Source organism: Lactuca virosa, chromosome 4 (assembly GCF_052849685.1).
Source record: "Lactuca virosa cultivar CGN04683 chromosome 4, Lactuca_virosa_CGN04683_v6, whole genome shotgun sequence".
Lineage (NCBI taxonomy): Eukaryota > Viridiplantae > Streptophyta > Magnoliopsida > Asterales > Asteraceae > Lactuca > Lactuca virosa.
This window is the reverse complement of record NC_136429.1, coordinates 403,072,906-403,085,598: the sequence shown is the minus strand read 5'-3', so window position 1 is coordinate 403,085,598 and position 12,693 is coordinate 403,072,906. Positions and strand designations below refer to the sequence as shown.

At 36.0% G+C, this 12,693-nt stretch overlaps 1 long non-coding RNA gene across 1 annotated transcript; it reads left to right on the top strand.

Moving 5' to 3' along the window:
- Positions 1–513: 513 nt before the first annotated feature.
- LOC145169057 (uncharacterized) lies at positions 514–1,332 on the top strand. Its single transcript, XR_013742266.1, has 3 exons — positions 514–621; positions 775–852; positions 995–1,332. It is a non-coding gene; the product is annotated as an uncharacterized LOC145169057 (long non-coding RNA).
- The last annotated feature ends 11,361 nt before the right edge of the window (positions 1,333–12,693 follow it).

The following is a 12,693-nucleotide window of genomic DNA, read 5'->3' as shown; positions in this document are numbered from 1 at the left end:
TGCAAAAGATACCCAATAGTCTTAATAAAATTTAAACTATGTGACAATATAAAAGAAAACAACTACACTAAAACATCATGAATGTCGCAAGTTGGTGATATACAGTCACCAAAGTTACTAAATAAATGTGTCTACTGACGGTTTAACGCTACAATATTGGATATTTAAGGAACAAAATTTCATACACATTTGCCACACTTTTATAATACGGCCACATGTTTTCACATCATACGGACACTACGTTTTAAAGTGACCATAAGACCCATACGATGGCGTCACCTTCCGTCACACTTTCAGTGAAAAAATAAAATGTCACTATACGCATATGGTCACACTTTTTTGGTGTGACTGTAAGTCATTTTTCTTGTAGTGTTATGAGATTAATTTGCAGTTGTATAAAGATATAAGCAGTCATAAAAGGGTTAAACTTTTTTTATTTTGTCATCTCCTTAAGTATATCTTTTATGTTCCATTATTGCTCTTTTTTTTTGAATCTTCTACTGATGTGGAAACCACAGATCTCCTACAAGCAAAGTAAAGGAAGGGGTGAGTTACCAAACCCTTTATCCAAAGGACTTGGCCAAATATCTCGTGTCAGATGGTGGGTGGTCAAACTTATTGGTAATTTTTCTTACTTGACATTCGAGTGGGTTGTCATTTACTAGAAGAACTAGTTCTAGAAAATTGTTTGATTATGTTTTATTCTTCTTTCAAATTGATTGATGAAATATATGTAAGAAGTTATCAAGTTATAAGTATAATAATTCTTTTCAGGTGAGGGGATTAGTCTTACTGCAGTTGAGTGGGAAATTCTATGGGAGGAACTTCAGATTAGAAAATGGATTGGTATAGGTGAGATACAGATTCCCTTGTTTACTTTTTTCTAAAATCAGTAACTTCATAATGCTACTTAAATGGTTGTTTTTCTTCCTAATCAGTGTGTGAAAGAAATATTATGCTATATAACATTGTTGTGGTACTTATTTACTTCTAGGTTACTTTATGCAACTGTTCGAAGAGCACAAGCTGACTCCCATGAGTGGGCAACTATTGATGTAAAGGACAGGGTAGACCGGGCAGCTGCTGAAGCTAGAGAGAGGGCTTCAGCTGAAGCTAGTGAAAGGGTTTGACTTTTAGTTCAAAGAAGTTCTCTCAGAAATGTTGTTCAATGTAGATGTTGATATTGGTTTTATGTACTCCAGGTAAAACGAATGAGGGAAACATTATACTCCATCCTTCTTCTACTGGTTTATAAATACTGGTTGTATGAAGCTTTTTGGACAAAAATATCATTATGATATATAAACATCATCTATAACCTCACTTTTATCATAGGATATAAACTTTTTTAACTCTGAAAGTGTTGGAGATTTGACTAGTCGGTTAGGATCAGATTGTCAGCATGTTTCACGGGTTATTAGGAATAATCTTAACCTAATAATACACAATATTCTTCAGGTATTTGTATTTTAAAACATATAAAAGTATTCATGACCTCAACTTAAAGTACATAACTTAGTTTATATATTTTGTTTCAGAACACAGGGGCTGTGATCTACTTGTTAGTGTTGTCTTGGCTACTTGGCTTATGCATATTGGCCACATGCTCTAATTTGTCGCTAGTTATGTTTAAAATTGGACAGTAAGTTCTCCTATTTGTCTTCTAGTAGATTGATCATATGCAGTAAATGTAAACGTTGATGCTTTTAGCATATATAAACAATTAAATTGAAACACACATCATAAATAACCTTTTATGAATCTAAAAGGTGGTTATTTTCTTCGCCCATGGTACCTTTTTTGTAATTAAGTACAAACTATTTTTATGAAAAATTTATGCACAACACCTGTTTTGTAATCTTTTTCTGCACAAGACATGTTATGTATTATTTTTCTTCACCCGTAGCCAACATGTTTTAGTTCTTTATTAAATATGTCAGATTTAATTCACGATATGTAATATACATAAATACTTAATTATTATAAAGTAATAATTGAAATATCATTAAATAATGAACCATGAAAGGTCTTGGGAAACAAATGACAAATCCCACATACAAACTGATAGAATGAAAATGTCACATTTTCTTCTTCTCGTAATTAGTTATTATTTTGTATTTAGCCATTAGTAATTTTGCTCTTTTATTCATTTTATATTAATAAGTATTTTTAGTGTATTTGAATCAATGATCAACTAAAAAATTGTTAAAAAACAAAGATAGCAAATTGCAAGGATAAAGATTTGCCAAGCATCCCAAAGAAACATCTGTGGTCAACATAACATAGCCATGGTAAACTGAAGCTGTAAATAAAAGTGAATACGAAATAGTTGTTGTAAAGATATAACATACAAAGAAGATCCTTCCTTTTTCACAGGATAAGTATTAGATCCAAAGGCATTTCTCCTGTATCTTTTCATCTTCATTTCTTTGTACTCCTCTGTCCAGATTGGTTTTCAACATCTCAGATAGCCCTTGGACCTGAAAATATAAGTATGGATATGAATCAAGGTTTTAAATTTTTATAGTTAAGAAAAAATATGTTTGATAAGTAAGTAACTTACCTCGCCATATTGATGAAGAGAAGTTAGATTATGGTCCCTGGTCATGAAAACAAGTTGCTCAAGTGCAGTACCATAACCACCACTTGGAGATGCAGGAATCACAGTAGGACCAAGCACTATATATACATAAAGGTTGTAAAAAATGGTGACTGATTTTTGGATAGGTACCAGAAGAAAGCAGCAAAGTTAACACAAAAGTTCACTGCATCTACAAATGAAGTACTACTACGAAAAAGTTTAATTATGTTCCCAAAGTGTGTAACTCATAAATCATTTTTTTTAAGAATCTAAAAGGTGGATTTTTTTTCTTATATAGGTTGCACAAGAGACATTCTCTTTGATGAGAACAGTTTGAGTTCACGAAACTGAGTGTAAAGAACTTGAAAGGTATACTTGTTTTGGGCTTTTCTCAAAAAAGTATGCATTTGGTTGCATTTTCTTACCCTGTATTCTCTATGATATTTAATTTTACAAAAAAACATACATGTATATTGTAGAGTCATCTACACTAAAGTTGATTTTAAGATTTATTTATTTATTCACAAAAAGGCACTACTAGCAAAGTGGGTGATGGTGACTGTGGATCAACAGTAAGTCCATCTATGTCCACATTCGGATTTTGGTATTATCTAACTGATTATACAACTTATAATTTATAGATGTCCAGAGACACAACAATTTAACAATACAACAGTTAAAGTGTTTTCTTTGTATTGTTGTTTTGACGATTTTTCCCTTCTGGGGTTATTTTCTGACAGAGACAATACATGAGTCAAAGTGTTACTTTTCTACACTACCTTTTTCCTGCTTATGTACCTTTTTCTCTATTTTCTTTTGTTGGGTTAAGAAGTGTTACGTCATTGGGATTTTGGCCTAAGTCTATTGTTCTCACGGTACTGGCCTGTCCAGCCGTTTTTCATTTATTAGGGTTTACTTTATATAGCGCATGCATGCACCATAGTATGTACGCTTTTGATAGTTAATTCTCTTTTATCGTATTGTAACCCTACCACACCTCTACTGTAGCAATTCTTCATAGAGTTCTTATGAGGTTGTGGCTTATTAATCATTCGACACTAGTTTGATTCATCTTGTGTTCTTTTTGCTTTGTGTTATTCTATTACTTGTTTACAATCTCATCGATCTTAAAGAGTTTTAATCTCATCAATTGGTATCAGAGCAGGAGCCTGTGTAAATCATACACATCTCTTCTGTTTGAAGAATATTTTTAATGTTTCCGCTTTTATTGAATCTACTGAGCCGTCATTACTTCATTAACGCTGTTCATAGATCTCGATATTATCCTAATACCTCTTTACAAGTCTGATGATTGACAGGTAAATAAATCAAGTCATCATGTCTCACGACGACTCTCAAACCAATCCCATCAACATCTCCAACATCATTGGTTCGACTACAAGGATTCCGATCTTGTATACTCAAGAGTATGAAGTCTGAGCTCTTCACTTTGAAGATTATGTTCTTGGTTCAGAGGACAACGGATATTTGATCTGGGAGGCTATTACCGTGTGTCCTTTTACTCATGCCGGAACCGAAAGAACCATCAAGACACAAATAGAGTATAATCAGCTGATGATCGACGTGAAAGATGTCACTCAAGACGAGAAGGACAAGCTGATCAGCAACGTAAAAGCAATGAGGATGATCAGATTTGCTTTACAATCTGACACCTTTCGTCTGGTGAGTGTGTGTACTACTGCAAAGGAGATTTGGGACATGCTTAAGGAGTTATATTCCACTGATGAAGATCTCGAACATTCCACTCAAACTCTTCTTCTTTCAGAGTTTGGTGACTTCAAGCAAAAGAAAGATGAAAGTCTCATTCAAAAATTCGATCGTTATAACCATCTTCTCAGTAAGATGATCAAGCATGCAATCGGCAGAGAAGTGATCGAGCAGAAGGTAACTTTTATGAATGGTCTAAGGCCAGAATGGATGGCGGTGGTTTCAACTGTTAAAGCTCACGAACAGTTTAAATCCTACTCATTGGCGAGGCTTGTGGGAATTCTCAAGTCTCATGAAAGTGTTGTAACAAAGGAAACGAAGGTAGTCTCCGGAATAGGATCCTTAGCTCTTATCTCAAAGGGTAAGAATGTGATTGAAGAAGAAGCAGAGTTAAACCTTTTTGAGTGTGATCTGACAAATGAAGAATACGCGTTGATGGTATATAATCCCAAGCGGTTTGCTAGAAAGAAGTTCCCAACCAAGAACCGAAACTGGCAGGGAAGCTATAGTTCGGAGAAAGCGAAAGAGGAGATTAAAAGTACTCCTCAGAAAGAAGAAGAAAAGAAGGAGAGCAAACTTGTGGGTGACTCGGGCTATGACTGCAATTATTGTCATGGCAAAAACCATCTAGCGAAGGAATGCATGCTAAGGAGAATGAATGACAAGAAAGAGGAAGAAGACGACGAAGCTTACTACATGCATAAGCTTGAAGAGACCAAGAAAAAGAAGTCTAACGATAAATCCATGTCTGTGTTAATTGTACAGGAAAATATTGAAGAAAACGAGTTCGGTGGAGTAGAGGTATGATCTACTGATTCGGAAGATGAGGAAGTTCACAAGCCCACTCATGGCAGGGCATTTGTCGTGAAGGAAGAAGGTTTAGAGTTTACTGGAAAGTGTTTGATGGTGACCGCAAGAGTATCACAAATGAGAGGCTATACTACAGATGGCGGGAGTGATGGGACGAAGGAAAGGGAAGACAAATGCTTTACTGCAAAGCCAGTTGGAGAGCAGATCAACGAGTGTGATCGGTTGATCAAGAAGGTAAATTCCATCCTTGAATCTCTCAAAATACTAGTTTCTAACTATGTAAAAGAGTTAAATGATTTAAAATTCACCTTTTCTGGTTTAAGTAGTAGCCTAAAACAAACTCGCCTCACAAACTCAAACCTAACTGATCAAATTAGCATGGTGTCTTCCAAGAGTGAGGAGCGAAGGATATGGATAGAGAAGAAGGAACTAGAGTTGGTTAGGGCAAGAGACGATTTGATTTATATGCAACGTGTCAATTTAAAGTTTTTGAAACAAAGGAATATTTTTTGCTTAATTGCTAAACGTCTTTATTCCAATATTAGTCAATTGCATTTAGATTGTGAGATTTGCAACAAAATTCACAAAATGATTTTGCCTTTCCTTGAGTTAAAGGAAGTCAAAATAGATGCTGATTGCTATAATTGTGAATCAATTGTCTCATCAGAAGAAACTTCTGAAGCCTATAGAATTGGACTGGACAAAATCGAGTCATTTATTAAGTCCAAGGACCACAAGGACATGCTTAGAAACTTACTGGATGAAAATGATAAATTGAAAATAAAGACCGAAACTGTACAGAAATTTGATTCATCGAGTTCCAAGGTAAGTTCAGATAACAAGATTAATATTGAAAATACATCTGAATTTGATTAGGACAGTGACATGAGTGAAATATCTATGGAGGATGAGGTTGACTGTTCTGAATTTATTAAAACCGAACCTGAACCAACAAAAGTCCTTATATCCGAAAACTCTGTTGAGTTTGCTCGATTGTCTACATAAAGGGTCAAAGTCTTGAAAGAGAAGGTTGTGGTATACCAAAAGGTACAAACCGTGCCAAAACAAGTATACACTACTGCATGAGTTACTAAGGATCATACAGTTAAGCTAACGGCCTTAGTAGATAAAGACAACGCTGATGGCTGTGATAATCATTTTTGGTCAGCTCCAATCGACAATGCCGATGAAACGAAAGGCTTGTCAGAACGAACCTCGTGGAGAGTAAAAAATAGATATGTAGCCGAACCACTAAATAAACCTTCAAGGTTCGATAAAGCCAGAACAAGTGGCACCAAAGACGTTCAAAGTGAACTCTAAAAAGGTTTAAACGAACCTCAATTGGTAAGAACCGAACCTCATGCTAGGAAACCAAAACCGAATGTGAATATTCACAAATCTTCCAAGCAACTTGGAGAGCAAAAGCATCAACGAAACAGGAGATATCAAAAAAATCTCAACGAGAGGAAGCAGTTTTGGCAATCCGAGAACTCCAACTATGTACGAAAAGAAAAGGGCTCCAACCAAAGGACGAAAGTACATACGAAGGCGAAATCCAAACAGTGTTCAGACTGTCATTCTTGTGATTCACATAAACAAAAGAGTAGTTTCGCTTATAAGTCTTCCGTTTCAAAAAGTTTCTCTGAGAAACCCAATCACACTTACTCTCAACCAAAGAAAACTCCTATCAAGGATGTCGAAGGGAAGGGAAAGCTCGTCTCTGATTCTGAAGTTCAAATAAAGAAGACGACCACTAACCCTAGGAAGGATAAGAAAGGATTTGTTAAGAATCAACATAAAGAAAAACAAACTGATTCAAACAAAATGAATAACAAAATCAAAGTTTTCACCATTAAAAGAAAAGACGAAACCACTTTAATAAAATGAATGTATATGGTTGATCTTTCTATTGCTTTTCCTTGTCCTGTAACAGGCTCACCAGGACCCAAACAACTTTGGGTTCCTAAATCTGCTTAATTTTTGCAGATTATTCATGACGAGCAGTTTGACGACGAATGGTAGATTGATAGTGGCTGCTCGCGTCACATGACAGGGAGGAAGGAAGAACTAAGGGAGTTTCGCGCTCTCAAATATGGTGGATGTGTCCAATACGGAAACAACTCTTATGGCACAATAAAAGGCTATGGCATGATCAAGAATGGAGATTTCTCAACCTGAAAAGTTGCCTATGTGGAAGGGTTACAATACAAACTGATCAGTGTTTTGCAATTGGTTGTGGGGACTGGCCTGAAATTTTCGTTCGATGATGAAGGATCAGAAATCATAGAGAAGAAAACGAAAACGGTTCAACTAAAGTCACAACGAAAAGGAGAGATGTATCCGTTAAATTTGAATATGATACGAGGGAAGCCTGTTGTTTGCTTGTTAACAAAGGCTCATTCTGATGATAGCTGGTTATGCCACATAAGACTTTCGCACCTTAAGTTTAAAGATATCAACAAGCTCGTTCTTGGTGATCATGTGCGAGGTCTTCCCCTCTTAAAGTTTGATAAGGATCATCTATGCGCTGCATGTGAAATGGGGAAGCAAAGCAGGAAGATTCATCCAACTCTTGTGAACACAAAGATTATTGAACCTCTTGAACTACTATACATTGATCTTTGTGGGCCTTTGGCAATTGAGAGTGTCAGTGGTAGTAAGTACATTCTTGTTATTGTCGATGATTTTTCACGATTCACTTTCGCACATGCTTGTTAACAAAGGCTCATTCTGATGATAGCTGGTTATGGCACAAAAGACTTTCGGCACCTTAACTTTAAAGATATCAACAAGCTCGTTCTTGGTGATCATGTGCGAGGTCTTCCCCTCTTGAAGTTTGATAAGGAACATCTATGCGCTGCATGTGAAATGGGGAAGCAAAGCAGGAAGATTCATCTAACTCTTGTGAATAGAAATATTATTGCACCTCCTGAACTACTACACATTGATCTTTGTGGGCCTTCGGCAATTGAGAGTGTCGGTGGTAGTAAGTACATTCTTGTTGTTGTCGATGATGTTTCACGATTCATTTGTGTATCTTTTCTTAAACAGAAATCAGAGGCGACTCCTAAACTCAAGAACTTTGTAAAACAAGTGGAGCTTCAACTACGAAAGGTGGTCAGAAATATTAGAAGCGACAGCGGATTGGAATTCAAGAACAAAGATTTTGAAGAATATTTAACCGAAAAGGGTGTCACACACAACTTCTCTGCTCCCTATACTCTACAACAGAATGGGGTAGTTGAAAGGCGAAACCGTTTGTTATGTGAGGCTGCTCGAACCATGCTTAGCTTCGTCTCTCTTCCTCTATATTTCTGGGCTGATGCTATTGCTGCTGCTTGCTATACCCAGAACCCATCCTTCCTCAATAAGCGAATTTCTGTCACTCCATATGAAATTCTTAATAATCGCAAACCTAACGTAAAGTTTTTCTATCTTTTCGGTTCCAGGTGTTTCATCTTCAACTCCAAAGAGAACCGAACAAGTTTGATGTAAAAGTTGATGAAGGGATTTTCTTGGGGTACTCTCTAACCTCCAAGGCAAATAGGGTTCTCAACAAAAGATCCAAGAAGATAGAAGAAACCTATTATGTCACGTTTGACGACAATTACATGAAGAAATCTCAATCAGGCGAAAGTCCAATGGAGGAAATCTTTCCTAAGACCGGACAAGTCACAGTGCCGGTATCCAATCTGTTTGAAGAGTACATGTTGCTCTTTGATGAATCAGAAAAGGTCATCAACTCTGAAGCGAGGGCAGCCGATAACAAAATTGATCATCTAAAAAACATAATCGATGATGCTGGAGAGGACATGGAAAGTGAACCTCGAAGTCCAAGCGAAACTCATGCTTCAAGCGAACCTCCAAAAGATAGCACACCACTGCAGGGGAAGTGTTCGTCTCCATCAACTAAAAAGGATTCACATCCCCAGGAGGAGAACATGTCACCAACAACGACCCATGAAAGTGTTGGGTTTTGAGCATTCTAACACTCCTATGGTGTACATGCAACCCTATAAACCTTGGATCTATGTTTTCTCTATTATACATGCAAATATTAACTATTCCAAGGTTTCATCCTAACTAGCATATTATGAAGCACATATACTACAAAGTTCTAGTTAGATGACATACCTTTTGATGTAGCTTGATGTCTTCAAGCTTTAAGAGCTTAGCCCCAATAGTGTGGAAGCCTCAAATGGAATCACAAATCACCAAAACACCTTGGAAGAACTTGAGAGAATATGTATGCACACTAAAATCGGCCCCCTCTTATTTTCACACACTTGTGCCAATTTTGTGAGCCAAGGACCCCTTTATATATTATGGAGGATTAGGGTTACATCCATGTAAACCCTAATACCCATGACCTTTCATTTACATAGGATCCATGGGTTAAAAGCTCCATGGACCATTCATGAAAGCTTAGTCCAACCTAAATGAACTTGGCCCATTCCATATATATAAGAGTCCATATTTAATTAGTTTTTTTTATCACTTAATTAATTCTAAATTAATTCTTGATCAATACTAATTAAATAATATGATTCCATATTAATATATTAGAACTTATAATATATTAATATAAATCATAAATATACTATTCTCAAAAGACTATCCATATAAATTGTGCCGGTGAAGTGCAACCTAAATGGACCATGCCGGGTCGGGTCAAGTACATACCAAATATAGTTATGGACTTAGACATTAATCCAACAGTCTCCCACTTGGATAAGTCTAAAACTGTTATTGAGTATGACTTCAAAACCTAACTGGCAATCGTAGCTCTTAAAGCCGCTGTCGAACTCTGACCTTGTCAATGACTTGTCCATTAGATAAGGGATCATATATTCCTCCATTCTAGATATCATATGGACTGTGACATGGATTATAATCATTCTCTCTGTCCATTTGTTGTTTCCCGATTTTCGATTTATGATGACTGAGTGATTGAACAAGTCAAATCAGTCCTGGCTTGGCCAAGCACTCACATGTGTCATCGCTAAATCATCGAGGGGCCCACAGATATCGCTTTTATCCTGAAGGTAAAAGGAATGGATAAACTTCGACTCATATGGCTTGTTCTACTACTTGTTGAATCATACACAAAGGCATGTTTTATAACATCGAGTTACCAAATGTGTTTCGTGCAATCAATGTATAACCAACTCATAGTAACAACTCATATCTCTAGGTTTGAAGAATATCAGATATTATCGTCTCATGATCACTCGTGATAAAATCCATGACGTGATTCAAATGAGCGCGGGTTGAATCCAATACTCAGAACTTATGAGCACTCATGAGTGTTGTAGCACTACTTTTTCCACCAACTTGGACCCCTACAAACCAACCCATGACAGTCTTGATTCATATCTACTTCCAACATATGACCGACTGTGGATGGTTTGAATAACTTAATCATTCAGGAAGAGCGACTTAGTTATTCTGGAAGTCAAAACATGCAAAGTGAAACACAAGAATAAATGAATCAAATATGGTATCAAACCCTATGAATATAAATAAACACTTTAATTTATCACCATACTGATTACTCATTATTCATTGTTTCGGTTTTATCAACTTTATACTTGAATTAAAAACACTAGTTGTCCCATGCTCCAAGCATGTACACTATGTTTTTCTTAAACAATAGCTTTGCCATACACCAAGTATGCACTTTATGTTTGTCTATGATCCTTACTTTGTGAAATAAACCAATTGAACATAATTTCAATGATTCTAATTTCACACTCCCAAATCCTTATCGAAAAATGTGAGAATTTCAAATTCCTATCATTTATCGAAATCTGTTTAGATTTTAAACTTATATGCACTGACCCTCCTGTAATGAATATGTACAAAGTCATAAAGACTTGTCAACAGTCATTATAAGGTATTCCAATGGAGATCAACTCCACGGAAACTAAGTCTCATATTCAAAGTACATTGCTTTGGACTAGCTTCTTGCATTAAGTTTTCTAATCTTACACAGATAACTTCCACCTATGGAGACAACTCCATATTCTCATTTTGACTATCACTTCTGAATAAGAGATGCCTCTTTTCAGAATATGTCAATATGGTCCTTCTAAAGTTAGCACTATACTTCCAACTGTCCCTGAGCAACCAATCTTTGGTAAACCTCAGATTGTCCTCGACAATTGCTTAATCATTTTAGTCATATCCAATTCTAGACCTTTTCCCTTCTTAATGCCTCTGGGCATTTGGAAAAATTTAGAAATGACAAATATTATAGCACATGCAATCGATCCTGTACCCAAAGCAAATGGTACACGATTCATGATGTCTCACATAAAGACATGATTCTAGACCAGTCTTTTGCTACAATATTTTTATTTGCCATGTTTTCAAAATTTGACTATGAAGAGGGATGTCGTAATCATAATCGAATTTTGAGAACGCAATATATAGAATTTCCTTAAGTTGAACCAATCCAACATGAAATTCATATATATATTCTTGACTAAAGATGATTAAGGTCTCAATCTAAGCCTTTAGAACTGAAATGAAGTATATCCTCTCCCTTAATTATAGCAAAACAACTTTTTCAACCCCTGCAGCCTCACGAATTGAAACTTTTTTTTTCTATAATTAACATTGCTAACTTGCAACACTAACAATAATTATCATGCTCCCACTAACATGATGATTATTAGCATAACACTTATGCTCCCACTAGCTTTGACATGTACTCAGAAATCAGCTGGACTTCTAGAAATCAATACTTTATTGACTTTCTTACCAAAGTTTAGATTTCTGATACGAGATGCTTTGATAAAACTTTATCAAAATCATACACATTTCGTTAGATAGCATGCATGTGTGTCTAAACAATTTCAGAACTATGAAAAGGGATGCCGTAATCATAGTCTCAATTGTTTAGACCTTTTGTCATCTGCTTCAAATATACTTGGTGGAAGTGTTTCCTCACCATCATTTTCATGAATCGGAGAGAAACCTTATGACCCTTAGATTTTATGGTGTATGTGTTCTTATCCATGTGAATCTGTCAAAACCATAATCACAAGACAAGGTTAGTGACAAATCCAAACTCATATGCACTGAACTAAATCTTAATTTCTTGCCACCTGGCAGTACAAGAGCCTGCCATTGCTTCCAAGTTGTTATGCAACCAATTGAGAACTCTAAGAACTCATATGCAAAACCAACTTTAACTGGAATGGGCACAGAATTAGAAGTATGTCAACATGATAGGTTATAAACCTCAAGTCGTGTGCTAGTGAAGAACCTCAGGTTTTACTCTTGATTAGTTCTTGAGACTTTCAAGACCTTTAAGACTCCCACTGTCCTCTTGACATATAAGACTCTGTTGTTAAATATTCAAGGGATAGTGCGGATTCTTTATCACGACAAACACTTCACACAATTGGCCTTAGTTGGTCTTTGTTTAATCCAAAACATCACAACTTACCAACTTCAAATTTACAAGAGTGGGAAACTTTTACTCTTACATTTGACAAGTGTTATAAACCTTTCTTTCAGATATGTCACTCAACTTATAGTCTTGGAGTATGACTCTAAGACTTGTT